Here is a 17,966-nt window from a genome sequence, read left to right on the forward strand (position 1 = left end):
GCTCACCAGCCATGAGCCCAGCTTCTGGTTGAGCAGTGCTCCCCCTGTAGGAGCACACTGACCACCAGGGGAAGCTCCTGAATTGAGCGTCTGCGCCCTGGTGGTCAGTGCACATCATAGAGACCAGTTGTTCTACCATTTGGTTGATTTGCATATTAGGGTTTTATTATATAGGATTAACATCATCCATTTATTAAAAAAATAAGTAGTTGTGGGGATTAAAAATGGTGGCAGAGTTGGAGGATGCTGCATGGACATGCTCCCAGGAACAAGCTGGAATTACAACTGAAATAAGGAAAGGCTTCCTGAATAATCAATGGAAAACTCACAGGAGAGAAACCTGACACCCAAGGACCAAAGGTGGAGACCGAATAGAGACTGGTAGGAGGGGTGGAGGTGTGAAAAGGCTGGCCAGGCACCCACAGACAGCAACTGAAGACCCAGAGAAATATCTCAGCTGTGGGGGGGTGGTGGGGGGGGGGGGTGCCACTGAGAACTCTGGGATCTAATCCCAAAGCTGTGTTCCCCAGCAGAGAGCACCAAACTGAGGAGGGTACCCACATAACATCTAGCTGTGAAAAGCAGTGGGGTGCTGTCTGCCAGGGAGTGGCAGCTGAAAGTTTGGGCACCCTCTTAAAGGGCCAATGAACAAAAATTCCCTGTGGAGCCACCCACCTTGTTCTCTGGCAGAGGGAGGGTGAAGTGGACTGGAGCTGTGAGAGCAGAACCCAGGATTGGGGACTCGGGGGATAGAGCTCAGAAGGCAGGCACCCCAAGTTGCCTGGGATGAGTCATTCCCTCACACAGCAGAGGACATCTTTCTCACATAGACATCTGCCTTGCCTGGGGGGAAGACAGTGGACACACCCTATGGGAAAACACCTTGCCCTGAGACCACTTAATAGATTTAAAGTAACAATTAGCCCCCAGGCAGAAGTAACTGCCCCACCCTGTTGCAAAAACTCGCACCACACCTGAGGACAATTGCCTGGGCAGGGCAATTAAAGTAGGAATCATATCAGTCTGTAGACAGAGGAGGTCTCTGGAGGCTTTGAGTCTTTGCCTGATCCAATTAATCAGAAACAACCATTAACACTGTCCTGCACTAGAGATTGAGAGGTGTGAGGATCTACCTAATACACAGTCACAAACCCAAAAAGACAACCAAAATGAGGGAACAAAGAAACAACCCCCAAATGAAAGAACTAGCGAATTCTCCAGGAGAAGAGATAAATGAAGCAGAGATAAGAAATTTATCTGAAACAGAGTTCAGAGTAATGGTGTTAAAAATGCTCAACATGAATATGAAAAAAGATATAGTAACTATGAAAAAAAGAACAGTCTGAGATAAAGAATGACATAACACAAATAAAGAACATATTGGAAGGAATACACAGCAGATTAGGGGAAGCTGAGGATTGAATCAGTGAATTAGAAGACAGAGTTGAAAATATCACTCAATTAGAGAACCAAAAAGAAAAAATAAATTAAAAAACAGGAGGACAGCTTAAGGGAGCTGTAGGACAATGTGAAATGTAACAATATTAGAATAGCAGGTGTGCCAGAAGAGGCAGAAATGGAGAAAGGAATAGAGAAGGTGTTTGAAGAAATAGTGGTAGAAAACTTCCCTAACCTGGTAAAGGAAAAAGTCACACAAGTTCAGGAGGCACAGAAAACCCCAAACAAAAAGAACCCAAACAGACCCACACCCAGACACATCATAATTAAAATGCCAAAAATTAAAGACAAAAAGAGAATCTTAAAGGCAGCAAGAGAAAACTGTTACCTACAAAGAAGTTCCCATAATGCTAACACCTGATTTCTCATCTGAAACTCTACAGGCCAGAAGGGAATGGCATGAAGTACTCAAGATAATGGAAAGCAAGGATCTGAGACCAAGATTATTATATCCAGCAAGGCTAGCATTCAAAATAGATGGTCAAATAAAGAGCTTCCCAGACAAAAAAAAAAAGGCTAAAGGAGTTCATCACCACCAAGCCAGCACTACAAGAAATGCTAAAGGGATTGCTGTAAGGGATTGCTAAGAAGAATAAACAGAGAGAGAAACTTATCCATACAGAATTAAAATGGCTATAAATAAGTACCTCTCAATAATAACCATAAATGTAAATGTGCTGGAGGCTAATTCCAGCAGGTCATAAATGCAAGAAGTTCATCAAAAGGTTGATGAACCTTGGAGCTTCAGCAGGGCTGAAGATCTACATATTATCCTGCAGCTGGACAGCTGAGGGAAATTCCCCCAACCTGATAATCTTTTACTGTTTACCAAACCTTACCTTTGATATGTATATCTGCTTTACTTTAGAACAAAATGTGTTAATAAAAAGCTAGGGGTCCAGACATTCAGAGAGCTTAGTCACTAGAGCTAAGCCCCTCCTGGCTCCCCTAAAATGCCTTCCAAATTCATATTTCTTCTCTAGTCTCTTCATTCATTTATGCACAGCCCTTCTCCAGATTCCTGAACCCTAGTAGATGCTGAGAAAGACCCTGGCATTTATGATGCCCAAGACAAGGACATCTGGAGAAGATTTTGCCTGAGCGAAGAAAGAAGGATTCTCCAGCATAAATGGATTAAATACTCAAATCAAAAGGTGTAGGGTAGCTGAATGGATACAAAAACATGACCCAACTATATGCTGTCTACAAGAGACCCACCTCAAAACAAAAGACACACACAGGTTGAAAGTGAAGGGATGGAAAACAATTTTCCATGCAAATGGAAAAGAAAAAAAAGCTGGAGTAGCAATACTCATATCTGACAAAGAAGACTTTAAATGCATCATGCTAAGCAAAATAAGCAAGTCAGAGAAAGATAAATATCATATGATCTCACTCATTTGTGGAATATAATGAACAACATAAACTGATAAACAAAAATAGAGCCAGAGGGGGGGAAATATTCTAGAATATAATAGAAGTAATCCTGTTATTAGCAGATTTTTAATATTTCCTACAACTTTTGTATTATAATACTATGTTAGTACAGTTTTGGTAATATTATTATACTTAAAATCCTTTTATTCTTGAAATATTAATGTATATTGCATGTAATATTATTATATGTAAGATCATTTTTCTTGAATAATTGGTGTTTATTGAATGTAACATTATCATATTTAAAATAGTTTTTCTTGAGATATCAATGTTTATTGCATGTAACATTATTATATGTAAGATCCTTTTTCTTGAAATATTAAGATTTATTGCATGTAACATTATTATATTTAAAATTGTTTTTCTTGAAATAAAAAAGAAAGAAGATAAAAAAATTAAGTAGTTATAAACATTTAATTTACAAATGTAAATTTTGAAAAACTTTTGCTTCAGCCCATGAATAACTTCTATCTCTCAGATTTTTACCTCCTGCCAAAAACAAGTAGAAAATTAGAAAAAATATGATACAACTCTTTTGAGACAATAGACAGAGGAACCAATGTGAGTCCTATATCTATATTAGCTTTCTGCCTGCAGGCAGTTTCCAGGTGCAGCATAGTGAGGGGAACACAGAGTGAGAAAACATACGGTAGGTTGATGTTTAGGGATACCACAAAAGCTAGAATTTAGGAAGCAGAGGATAAAACAAGAGAAAGGACTCCAGAAATCTTCATAGGGGTTTCCTAAAGTCTTTCAATAAAGAATAACATGAGCTATATAAGGTGAAATGCTACAGAACTAGGGGGGGGGGGGAAACCCTTAAAGGAAAGAACAATTACTGGATACCCCATCAGACAAAAGACTTTTGACACCTCCTACAAGGCTGAGTATTATCTATTCAGTTCCCAGCAGCCAGAGTGCAACAACCTTATTAAATATGCAGGGTGTTATGCATTGAATGGTGTGCCACAGTATTCATATGTTGAAGCCCCAATTCCCATTGTGACTGTGTAAGAGGATAGGGCTTTTCAGGAGATACTTAAAGTTAATAAACTTGTAAGGGTGGGACCCTAATCTTATAGGACTGGTGTCCTCATATAAGAAGAGGAAAAGACCAGGAAGTCCACAGAAAGACATTGGCTCATGCACAGAGAAAAGAGCATGTGAGGACACAATAAGAGGGTGTCCATCTGCAAGCCAGAAAGAGAGGTCTCACCAGAAAGCAACCCTGTCAGCATCTGGGTTTTTTTGTTTGTTTGTTTGTTTGTTTGTTTGCTTTTTGATTAATCCTCACCCAAGGATATTTTTCCATTGATTTTTAGAGAGAGTGGAAGAGAGAGGGAAAGACAGAGAAAAAATTGATGTGAGAGAAACATTGATTGTTTGCCCTCTACACAAGCCCTGACCAGGGAGGAGCCTGCAACCGAGGTACATGCCCTTGACAAGAATCAAACCCGGAACCCTTTAGTCTGCAGGCGACACTCAATCCACTGAGCCAAATCAGCTAGGGTGCTATCAGCATCTTGATCTTGGACTTCTAGGCTCTAGAACTGTGACAAAATCAGTGTTATTTAAGTCATCCAGTCTGTAGTATTCTGTTATGGCAGCCCAAGCAGATTACTATACCGGGAGCCTATGGAGTATCCAGAAAACACTATCCTCTGTCCTCTATCCTCTATCCTCTATCCTCTGTCCTCTATCCTCTATATCTGGAATGGACTAGTCCTAGAGAATGTCTACAAGTACCCATCCAAAAATGGCTTAAATGCAAGCCTTAAAGAAAAAAAGAAAAAGAAAAAGCAACCCTTGAATAAACTATGCTTATTTGAAGTAATGCTCCTGCCTGTCAGAGCAAAATATAGAACTTATTAAAAGGAGTACAACAAAATCTAGATTCAACAATGAGAAATTTATAATGTGTACCATACAATAAAAAAAACTGCTAAACGTTCCAAAAAGAAGGAAAATATAAACCTTACCCTGGAAAAAAAATTGATCAATATAAACTGTCCAAGGAATAACAGAGATAATGGAATTAAATCAGCTACAATAAATATTGTAAATATGCTCAAAATTTAAAACATAAATATAATGAAGAAGTAACTGGAAGATACAAAAACAATAAAATGAGACATCTAGAAATGAAAAGTACATTATCTTGTCATGAAGATTTCACTGGACATAGTTGTCAGCAAATTAAACACTTCAGGGGGCAGGAAGCAGAGAAGAGAAGTAAACTGAAAGACAGAAATAGAAACTGTTCAAAATAAAGCAGAGAGAAAACAAAATTTAGAACAATGACCAGTCTCACTGCCCTGTGGGACACTATCAAGCAGCTTAACCTCTGTGTTATTGGAACCTGGGGGGCGGGGTGATATAGGGGTGAAAAATAGAATATACACACACATACATATATATGAAATGGCCAAAACATTTCCAAATTTGATAAAAATAAAAACTCATAGGCTTAGAAAGTTTAACAAATCCCAAGCATGATTTAAAAATAACCTACACTGAGAACATCATAATTAAGTTGCTGAGAACAAGCGATACAGAAAGGAAGGAAAAACACACTACATATAGAGAACAAAGATAAGAATGACTTCAGACTTCTCATTGTCAGAAAAAAAGAAAATGAAGTAAATTTTTGAAATGCAGAAAGAATACAAAATATCAACCTAGCATTCTGTATCCAAGTAAATAACTTTTAAATCTAAAAGTGAAATGAAGAACTTTTGAGAAAAAAGCTAAGAAAACTCATAATTAGCAGACCTGAATCAGGAAAAAAAAAAATGATAAAGCAAGTCCAATAGGCAGAAGAAAAATGATACCAGATGAAAATTCAAATTGACAGGAGGGCAAGAAGAACATCAAAATATGGCATGTGAGTAAATACAACATGCCTTCATCTCAAACCAATCAACGTATCTTCAGGTGAGGACCGAAAAACAAACAAAATGTGTGGCCAATTCTGATGCATCTTTAGTCATTTCAGCACATAACAATCACTTTCTAAGACATGCTGTGTGGCTCAGTTGCTTGAATTGTCTCATACACCAACGTGTTGTGGGTTTGAGTCCTGGTGGGGGCATGTACAGGAGGCAACCCAGGGATGTTTCTCTCTCACATCAATGTTTCTCTCTTTCTCCCTTCCTCTCTCTCTAAAATCAATAAAAACATACCCTCAGGTGAGAAATATTCTTTTTTTTAAACAGATGTACTGTGGGAATTATGAGTGCTAGAATTCTCAGAGTGCCAAAATGATAAAATAATAATTAATAATAATAATAAATCATTAATATAGAGACATAACAAATATTTTAATAGAAAGAAACTGGGTTTCCTTACTGCCTGCCAAAAGATACTCAGCTCTTTTCAAAGGATCTACATTCATTCAAATTATGTATCGAACACAAAGATGTTTTGGCCCCTGCTGACTTGGCAGGTCATCTCCTGCCACTCTTACCCCACACTCCTCAACACGTTCCCTCAGGCCTCTTAACCTAGTAACATTGCTTCACTTTGTTGATGTTACCAAACTCCTTCCCCCTCTCTAAATGCTGTTCCCTCTACCTGGGAACACTTTCTTCCTGGCGAATTTGTCGCCTCACTTCTTCCTCTCTTCCCATAACATTTTATTCTTTATTTTGCCCTCATCACATTTGCCTCACACAGTAATTATGTATTTGTCAGCCTTTCTCATGTCATTCAGTTCCAGCAGATGGGTATCAAGTCTGTTTTGTTTCTCTGCATATCTGGGAAGGGTGCCTGGCACGGAGTAGGCACTTCACCTTTGTGAAATGAAATAACAGCTACATTTGCACATGAAATCATGAATTTTTTTTTTTTACAAGGAATGCCATTTCATTCTTAAATGAAACCCACGAACTGTGGTGGTATTTGGTATTATTTTACATGCCCTAGTGGGGCTTTTAAGTACACTGTACAGTATATTGAAATTGGTTCACTTAGCATTACATAGATTCCTAGTCGTGGTATGGAGAATCAGTTAAAAGCATCATATTACATGTGATTATTTAGGGGTACCAGATGCATAAAAATTCTAATGTTTTCTCTAGAAAGAATAGTGTGCCACACACCTTTATGAACTTACAGTAGAAAACGGAGGCACTACGTTATGATAAGATGTTATAAAATGGAAAGGAAAAGCAGTGCTGCCGGTGAAATCCATGTTCCAATATGATTGGAATATGCATTCCTCCGCATGGCGATGTAAATCTGTGTCGCAACAGCGCCTCACTGTGGCCACATCCAGAATTGTTTACCACTCCGTGGGAACGCATGGTTTAAGGGTGATGCACCCAAGCATTTATTCAATAATAAATTGAAGATATTTTAATAGTTTCCTAAAAATCAATCTTAGACCATAATGTTATTAGTATCTCTTAATCAGCATGGCTTCTTATCATGCAGGCATGGTTTACTGAGGTTGTTTTACTAATGGTCCACCTCTCTCCCTTTCATCCTACTCAAATACATTACTTAGGGAAAAAAAAGATGAAACTATACTATATCCCTCTTTATTTTAACAATGCGTTCCTTTATTAATCATTATTCTTTTCCCACAAAATGTATCTAGTACACAATAATCTGAGATGTTAATCTGAGTTAAGCTTAAATTTTATGGAGCTTTTTCAAAATTTTGTGCTATTAGATTAAATATCTAAGGTCTACTGTTTTCATATATACTCACTTCAAAGTGCCTTTGTGCACAAGCCCCCTTTTCTAGTATTGAGTGAAGAGATTTCCTAAATGAAGGACAAAGGGAGAAAAATCTAAATTTCCCAATCCTCCTTGGTCGAACCTTTTGGACAACAACATTTTTGTTGTTGTTGTTGTTCAAGTAAAGGCTCAAAGCATCTTGCACTTGGGAATGAGTTTGACCACTTTGTTTAAAAAACATTAATCTATAATATATTTTGATTGGCTTGTTTGTTAGTAATTTTATCATATAAAAGAAGGGAAACATTTTGTTAGCTAAAATCATTCATTATTTCTTGTTTCATCCAACAATGACAACTTTCTATTAGATTCTATAGGTGGCACAGCAAAGATTTCCCCCAAGTATGTACCTCCCAGGGGGAAGGGAGAATGCTATCACCACCTTTTGTTTCCTCATCAGCTCTTAACATAGTTCGATGTCCATTGTGGGAATCTAATAATATTCAGAATGACTGTCATAGGCAAGTAATTTTTTAACCATTTTATTATGTGTTGATCCTTGCAGCTGTATAATTCTGAGTCAGATATGATGTGTCAACAAGTCATGTGACTTTTAATTATTCCCCTAATTTTTCTAGGACTTTCATTCCTCACACATCAAATGATGCATGTTAATTTTCTCTAAGGCCTTTTCCAGATTTAAGATTCTATGATGATTCTGCATGAGAAAATAATGATGGGGGAAAAGGAGGACACCTGTAATACTTTCAACAATAAAGATAAATTAAAAATATATATATAAATTTTTTAATCAAATGCCACATATTTAGAATTTACTAAGACTTTTTCAAATAAATACTTTAAGTAAAGAAGCAACTGTGAATCTGCAACAATGTGAATTAGACAATACAAATGTTGTAGATAAAGGACTTGAACACATGGAATGTCAAAATTATGTTATTATATCGAGGGACTGGGTATGTTATGTGCTTAACAGTTGATTATTCTAGTTAAAAACAAAACAAAACACATAAACTAATTCCATTAATTCAATGGATGTAGCTAAAATAGGTAAATATAATAGGCATTATCACTAAAATCACTGGAGCAAAGTTATTTTTAAAAGCTTAGGGCTTTGAAAGATGACTCTGTCAATGGGAAAAAATGAAGCTACACTGTTTCACTACACTTCATTTGTCCTGTAACTATTTCTGGAAACTACTGTTTGGTAAATGCCCAGAAGATGAGAAAGTCACTAAAAAGAATCATAAAATAGGAAGGGAAGTCAGAAACAATCAGTCTAAGAATTGGAAACAAATGTCCCAATTAATTAAAATAGCATAAATTTTATGTTTAAAAACTTAGTTATAATCAGAACATAACTAGAGTTTTTAAACAATGCATCACGTTTTTAGGTGTTCTTTTAAAACCACTCTCTCAATAGGCAACAACGACCTGTGAAACATTACATTTAGTTCTAGTTCCCTCGCCTCCCTTTAGCACGATGCTGTGACCACTTAGTCCCTTTCTTAGCACTGCTTATGCAACTCTTTCTGGTTCTTCTCTATCATCCTAAAAAACATTCATTCCAGAGATCTATTTCCACTAATATTTTTTTAATTCTTGCCTTTGGATGGAATCATAACTACAGTCATCTCTTGGTATCCAGTGGGGATTGGTTCCAGGATCCCCCGCAGATACCAAAATCCTCAGATGCCCAAGTCCCTTAGTAGTATTTGTGTATAATCTATGCACATTTTCCCCTTTGCTTTAAATCATCTCTAGATTACTTATAATACCTAATACAATGTTAATGCTATGTGAATAGTTGTATTGTTTAGGAAATAATGACAAGGAGGAAAAAAATCATGTTCGGTACAGATATAACCATCGTAGGCCTAAGTACATAGTAGCCAATAACAACATAACTTTTTTTAAAAATATTTTTAATCCGTGGTTAGTTTAATCTATACATGTCTGCTAGTATCACCATTGAGCAAATACATTGTTCTCAAGTGCTTTCTCAATGTCTCTTTAGGGAATATAATATTCAATGTGTATAAAATTGAACTTTCTTTTCCAATCTAGTATGTTTTCCTGATATTTCTGTTTCTATTAATGCTACAACTACTCTGCCCTCTAGCCTCAAAAACTTGAAGTTATCTATTAATCTTACAAGCCATCTCCCCACCCTACCCTCAATCAGACTCTGACTTATCATTCTATTCTCAATACTATTTATCATCCCCATCTTTTCTTTCCCACTTCCAGTGCCAGCCTCCTAGCTACAGGTAACTCTCCATCATCTGTTGCCTGGAATATTGCATTAAGTATCTTAAGTATCTTAAGTATCTTCACATATCAGATTCATCTTTTTTTTTTCATTCCAAGTCTTGATTAATTCTGTACCATTTTATCATTTCTAAAGCACACATAAAATCTTATAATTCCCTGCTTATAAGCCCTAACTACGCCCCCCCCCCATTTTATATGAATAAAACAGAAAACCCTAATAATCAAAGCGTTTCCTGAAGCATCCTAAATGGCATTCCTCCTGTTCCTACCTATCTCCATATTCAGGTGGGGCCCGTCCTCCTAGTGTCAGGGCAGACGCCCGCGCTGTTGTCTTCCTCCCCGGTGCCCTTGTCACTTCCATCTCTGCCTTTCATCCCTTGGCTTCTTTGGACAAATTAATTGTTATGTACCTGATTCCCTCCAAAGTTTATCTCCACGCCCTCCCATAACTCTTATAGCCCTTCAAAAAAAACCCACATATTTTGTAATATTTCAAATATAAAAGAAGGCATAGAGAGAAATACAACTAACAAATAAATAAAAATATAGGATCTCGGCGTACCCTTCCCCAAAGGCATTTTCCTCACTCTCTCACAGAGGTAACTGTGACTATAACTAATATTTTCATTTATGTGCATTCTTTATAACTTTGCTATATATATAATCCTAAATAATATATAATAGTTTTTTTTTTCAAAATGTATTAAAGTGATATCATACTATATATCTTATCCTATGACTTAGGGAATGTATGGGGTAAAAGTTCTTTGCTCAACATTTAGTCTTGATACATGTAAACCTAACTCATTTGCTTTTAGTAATATAGAGTATTCCATCATCATAATATAAAATTGTTTCATCCAGTTTCTATGTTTATAGACATTTAAAGTGCTCTCACTGTTTTTTACTATGATAAGTAATGTTGCTAAAATCATTTCCTTGTATGTATAATCCAGAGGGGTTTTATTGTTTGTTTGTTCTGTTTTGTTTTGTTTTTAGTTTATGTACCTAGAATTTAAATTACTGAGTTGTAAGATTTGTTCCAATATTTGCTCCAAGCATTGTTCCTGATGCTCCATATTCTCACCCAAAGTTGGTATTTTCAGGACTTTTAAATTTTTGTTAATTTGAAAGATAAGTCTTGTTTCTTATTGTGGTTTTAATTTGCTCTCTCCAGATTATATATGAATTTCAACAAATTTGTTAGTCACTTGTCTTTCTTCTCTGAAAAATTACATTTTCATCTACTTACCAATATTTCAATCAAATTGTCTTTTCTTATATATATTTTAAGAGATTTTTAAAATTCTGAATTCTAGACTTTATCATTTTTATACTTTCAAATATCTGCTCAACTTTGGTTTATCTTTGTAGTTTTTTATATTTTCACTGGATGAACAGTGAAATACTATTATAAGTAATATTTACTGTCTAATTATGTTTCACACAAATTAAATAACTTTATGTATATGTAGTTAATTTTACTATCTTTTCCCCTTGTGGTATGTGCTAGTAACTCTTGTCTAAGAAATACTTTTTGTCTTGTAGTCATCTGTTCTTCTTTATTTCTTCTAAGAAAACAAAAAATTTTGCTCTTTTATTGGTTTGTCAAGCCATGTGAAATGATTTCTATAGGAGTTGGAGTGGTAATTTGTTTCTATATGGATCATCAGTGGTACTAATAAGTTAAAAATTATTTTATCAAGTCTATCTTTTTTCTTTAACTGGCCATTTAATCCATTTATATTTATTATGGCTATTAATATATTTACATATTGCTAACATCTTATTTTGTGATTTCTAATTTTTTTGCTTTTGTCATAAATTTTAACCTCATTTTCTGTTAACTTCACATCCCCCTTCATTTATTTTCTAGAGTTTGCAAGTCCAATTTATTTTAGTGGTCACCCTTAAAATTGTAGCATGAATAATTATATAAATTCTAGTTAATTAATATAATCAATATCTCTACTCTCCTCCAGAATGGTTCAGTTGGTTGAGTGTCATCCCATGCACTGAAGGGTTGCTGGTTAGATTCCTGGTAAGGGCACGTGCTGGGTTGCAGTTGATCCCACAACCTAGCACATGCCCTTACCAGAGAGCAACCAATAGGTGTTTCTCTCATACATTAATGTCTCTCTCTCTATCTTTTCCTCTCTCTCTCCCTTTCCTTCCCCCTCTCCCTCTCCCGCTCTCTTCCCCTCTCAGCATGCTCTTGAGTGAGAATTTAAAAAAGAATTTTCATGTCTTGTTGGCCATATTTCCAGGAAAGAAACTCTATATAGTACTTGCTACTTCTTATTTTGCTTGTACCTTAAACTTCTTAATTGTGTGTTTATTTGATTACATAATATCCTGTAGATTGTAAATTTCTTTAGAATACACATCTATCCTCCTCATTTTTCTCTCCCCTATAGTGCCTTTAAACTAAAGAATATGGCATAAAGAAAATGACCAGAATACTGTCATTTGCTGTCCTGGAGACTATCAAACCTACCATGTGCCAAATTTTGGGTGATATAAAAATAAAATGAATTAATAGATTATGTTTCTGTCATTAAGGTATTACTCACTACAGTTACCTAGAGTAAAATATGTAGGACAGTAGGATGGGAAGAAGGCAACATACTTTGACAGAGGATAGAGAAATGTTGCAAGATACTAGGAAGAGGAAAACATATTTTTACAAAAGATAGAGGAATGTTTCAAGATAAGGGGGAGAGAAAGAGGGGATACCATGTGGGCTTTGACCTTTGAAACTGATACTGATACCAATGAGGAAAGCATAGGTCCTAAATTAATGAAGGGTCCAATTAAAAAGGTTCACGTTCAGACAAAGAATTTCAGCATAGTATATATATACTACGTATATATATATCCTCTCTAATAAAAGAGTAATATGCAAATTAACCACCACTCCACTACATAAGCCACGCCCACCAGCCAAGCCACGCCCACCAGCCAATCAGGGCGAGTATGCAAATTAACCCCAACCAAGATGGCTACCAGAAGGGAGGCTTGGGTTTCCCAGGCAACAGAGGAAGCCAAGCTTTCCACACACTCTGGTGGGCCTAAGCCTCCACTCAAGGATACAAAGTTTCAATTATAGAAGGTAAACAAATCTAAACAGAAATGGCGGCAGCCACGGATCAAGCAGGTGGCTTGGCTCCGCTCCAGGCTACAAAGTTTCAATTGTAGAAGGTAAATAAATTCCAGATACCAGGGCCTCTGCTTGGGTCGCCAGGGGCGTGGCTGGCCTGCAAACCACCACAGGCCCCTTGCCCAGGCTTCTCCACGCCCCAAGGGAACCCCACCCTGATCCAGGACACCCTTCAGGGCAAACCAGCTGGCCCCCACCCATGCACCAGGCCTCTATCCTATCTAATAAAAGAGTAATATGCAGATTGATCATCACTCCAACACACAAGATCAAGATAGCTGCCCCTATGTGGTCAAAGATCCTGCCCCCATGTGGACACAAGATGGCCACCACAAGATGGCCAGCAGGGGAGGGCAGTTGGGAGGGACCAGGACTGCAAGGGGGGGCAGTTGGAGGTGATCAACCCTGCAGAGGAGGGCAGTTAGGGGTGACCAGGCCGGCAGAGGAGGGAAGTTGGGGGCAAACAGGCTGGCAGGGGAGCAGTTAGACATCAATCAGGGTGGCATGGGAGGTTAGGGGGTGATCAGGCTGGCAGGCAGAAGCAGTTAGGGGAAATCAGGAAGGCAGGCAGGTGAGCAGTTGGGAGCCAGCAGTCCTGGATTGTCAGAGGGATGTCTGGTGGGATTGGGCCTAAACGGGCAGTCGGACATCCCTCGAGGGGTCCCAGATTGGAGAGGGTGCAAGCTGGGCTGAGGGACACCCCTCCGCCCCCATGCATGAATTTCGTGCACCAGGCCTCTAGTATATACACACACACATATACACTGAGTGGCCAGATTATTATTGCACATTCAGAGATCATTTGAGAGGATCCCTGATTAAGATCTGCAGTAATTTGATGCACTGTTGCCCTTCTGTTGTCTTGTACCAGTCTTGCCACTCTCCATTCTGCCCTAACATTGACTAGTCGCTGACGGCCACAATTCGCACGTTCAGACCCAGATTTTCGGCTGACAGTCCAGTCTTTAAACACTTTAACAACAGCTGCTCTTGAACATTTAACGAATTCAGCTGTTTTGCTGATACTTGCTCCATGGCTCCGAGCGCCAACAATCATCCCATGTTCAAAGGCTGTTAAATCGTGTTGTTTACCCATATCTTCAGAAAAAAAAAATCACTTCTACTGTCATGGTAAACAACATGCTTCCCTATTTATAATGGTATGGCCCTCTAGCAACTTCAGTGTGAAATTATAGCTAATTTGCCTACAAACATCAGGTGGTCATAATAATCTGGCCACTCAGTGTATATAAACCAAAGATAAAGGGACACGAGACAGATTTTTTTTTTTTTTTTTCCGAGAGAGGGAGAGAGAGAGAGAGAGAGAGAGAGAGAGAGAGAGAGAGGAGAGAGAGAGCAGGCTTTTCCTATTTGGGAACCCCTCCCCAGAGGGTTCCCCTTTTGTGGAACCCTCCCCAGGGAGAGTTTGTATATGCTTCCAATAAACTTCCACAATTTTATTAAAGAAGACTTTTAGTCCATGAATTTATTCTTCAAACTTTGTAGGACAAGGACCCACAGAAAATCTGTACCCCAAACCCCACATTTCAATAGCAGCAGAATTTACAATAACTAAGGTCTGGAAACAGCCCAAGTGTCCATCAGTAGACAAATGGATAAAAAGCTATGGTACATTTATGCCATGGAATACTGTGCAGCAATAAAAAAAGAGAGTCTCTTACTCTTTGCGACAGCATGGAGGGACCTGGAGAGTATCATATTAAGTGCAATAAGTCAGTCAGAGAAAGACAAGTATCACATGATCTCACTCATATGTGGAATCTAAGTAAGACAATAAACTGACAAACAGGGTGGATCCAGAGACTTGGAAGCATGGAACAGAGTGTGGAATCTCAGAGGAAAGGCGGGGATGGGTGGGTGCCTGGGAGGTAATCAACCAAAGACCTTATATGCATATATGTATAACCCACAGACACAGACAATAGGGTGATGAAGGCCGAGGTGAGGAGTGGAGGTGGGCTGGAGGGGGTAAATAGGGGGAAAAGGGAATGTATGTAATATTTTCAATAATAAGGATTTTTTTTAAAAAAAAGAGCAAAATATTTAATACTAAAAAAAAAAAAGAATGCAATGTTTACACAGAGTTAAAAGTAGTGCAAGAGTGAATCATGTAGCAATAGTGAAGGCCAGGGGAGGGGTGGTGGGGGCTGGGTGGAGGTGAGCAAAGCGGGGAGGAATAGGGGACATCTGAAATAGTATCCTATCTAATAAAAGAGTAATATGCAAATTGACCATCACACCAAGACACAAGATGGCCACCCCCATGTGGTCACAAGATGGCTGCTCCCAAGTGGACACAAGATGGCTGCCACAAGATGGCCAGCAGGGAGGGCAGTTAGGGGTGACCGGGCCAGCAGAGGAGGGCAGTTGGGGGGCACCAGACCAGCAGGGGAGGGCAGTTGGGAGCCAGTAGTCCTGGATTGTGAGAGGGATGTCCAACCACCCGTTTAGGCCTGATCCCATGGGATCCCGGCCTAAACGGATGGTCAGACATCCCTCAAGAGGTCCCAGATTGGAGAGGGTGCAGGCTGGGCTGAGGGACACCCTCCCCCCGCCCCCATGCACAAATTTTGTGCACCAGGCCTCTAGTCAACAATAAAAAATAAAATAATTAAATTAAATTAAAATTTTAAAAAGAGAGAGTAAATCATGTGGCTATCCAGGTAAGGTAGAGGGAATAGCAAGAACACAGCCTGGAGTCAAGCACAGTCACAAGTTTGAGGAACATCACAGAGACCGATGGCCAGAATGAATCAGTGAGCAAGAGATGGAGTAGTGGGAAATGAGAAGTAGCCAGTGGCACAAAGCCTTAGAGGTCATCATAAGAAATTTGGATTATACCCTAAAGACCATGCAAAGACAAGTAGTGTGATATGATTTAAAAAAAAAAAAAAGAATCCTTGGGATGAGAATGAATAAGGGCAAGGTAGATGGAAGCATCAGACCAGTTAGGAAGTTATTTGCAGTAAATCAGGTGAGAATGATGGTACCTTAGACCAGGATGGTAGCAGTGGAGATTGTGAGAACTAGGCAGACTCAAGATATTGTCTGAAGGAAGAGTCGACAGAATTTCCTGATAGCCAGACAAAGAGATGAATCATTGATGACTTCAAAGTTTCTGGCCTGTGAATCTGAAGGATGAACTTACAATGAACTAAGACGGAGGAAACTACAGGAGGAACAGAGTTAAGGTAAGAGTGATGTGAGAAAGACCATGAGTTTCTTTTTTTTAATATGCTAATTTGAGATATTTATCAGATATCTAAGTGGAAATGTAGTTTGGAGTTGATGATGAAATGGTAACACTGGACTTTCTCAAGAATTTCTCTAAAAATTGTCAAGCATGCCTTTAGCATAGCCGTAGCAATCCTAAGAAAAACAAAGTTGGAGGGATCACAATACCAGATATCAAGCTATATTACAAAGCCACTGTTCTCAAAACTGCCTGGTACTGGCACAAGAATAGACATAAAGACCAATGGAACAGAACAGAGAACCCAGAGATCCATCCAAGCCATTATGCTCAGTTAATATTTGACAAAGGAGGCAAGAGCATACAATGAAATTAAGACAGTCTCTTCAATAAATGGGGTTCAGAAAATTGGACATGTACATGCAAAAGAATGAAACTAGAAAACCAACTTAAACCATACACAAAAATAAACTCAAAATGAATAAAAGTCTTAAACGTAAGATGGGAAAAATCTTAAAAGAATCCATAGGCAGCAAAATATCAGACATATCTCATAGCAATATCTTTACCGATACTTCTCCTAGGACAATGGAAACTAAGGAGAAAATAAACAAATGGGACTACATCAAAATAAAAAGCTTTTGCACCACAGAAGAAGCCATCAACAAAATAACAAGAGAGCCCACTGCATAGGAGAACATATTTGCTAATGTGACATCTGATAAGGGTTGAACTCTCCAAAATTTATAGGGAACTCATACAACCTGAGAAAAGGAAGATAAACAACCCATTCAAAAAATTGGCAAAGGACCTAACTAGACACTTTTCGAAAGTGGACATAGAGAAGGCCAAGAGACACATGAAAACATGCTCAAGTCACTAATCATCTGAGAGATGCAAATCAAAACAACAGTGAGGTACCATCTCACACCTGTCAGAATGGCTATCAATATCAAATCAACAAACAACAAGTGCTGGCAAGGATATGGAGGAAAAGGAACCTTTGTGCACTGCTGTTGGGAATGCAGACTGGTGCAGCCACTGTGGAGAACAGTATGGCGTTTCCTCAAAAAACTAAAAATGGAACTCCCATTTGACCCAGTAATCCCACTTCTAAGAACATATCCCAAGAAATCAGAAACACCAATCAGAAAGGATATATGCACCCCTATGTTCATAACAATACAATTTACAATAGCTAAGATTTGGAAACAGCCTAAGTGCCCATCAGCAGATGAGTGGATTAGAAAACAGTGGTACATCTACACAATGGAATACTACACTACTGTAAAAAAGAAAGAGTTCTTTCTTATCATTTGCAACAGCATGGGTGGACCTGGAGAGCATTATGCTAAGCAAAATAAGTTAGTTGGAGAAAGATAAATATCACATGATCTTACTCATTTGTAGACTATAATGAGCAACATAAACTGATGAACAAAAATAGAGCCAGAGTCATTGAAGCATCGAACAGACTGTCCAACCTAAGAGGGAAGGCAGGGGTGGGTTGGGGGGATGGAAATAGGAGAGATCAACCAAAGGGCTTGTATGCATTCATATAAGCATAACCAAGGGACACAGACAATAGGGGAGGTGAAGACCTGTGTGGAAGGTGGGAGTGGGTGGGGAGAGGTCGATGGGGGGAAAAGGAGACATAGGCAATACTTTCAACAATAAAGAATTTAAACATAAATATAACATGTGTTTGGAGAGTCCAAC

The sequence above is a fragment of the Eptesicus fuscus genome, chromosome 3 (assembly GCF_027574615.1).
Source record: "Eptesicus fuscus isolate TK198812 chromosome 3, DD_ASM_mEF_20220401, whole genome shotgun sequence".
NCBI classification, from domain to species: domain Eukaryota; kingdom Metazoa; phylum Chordata; class Mammalia; order Chiroptera; family Vespertilionidae; genus Eptesicus; species Eptesicus fuscus.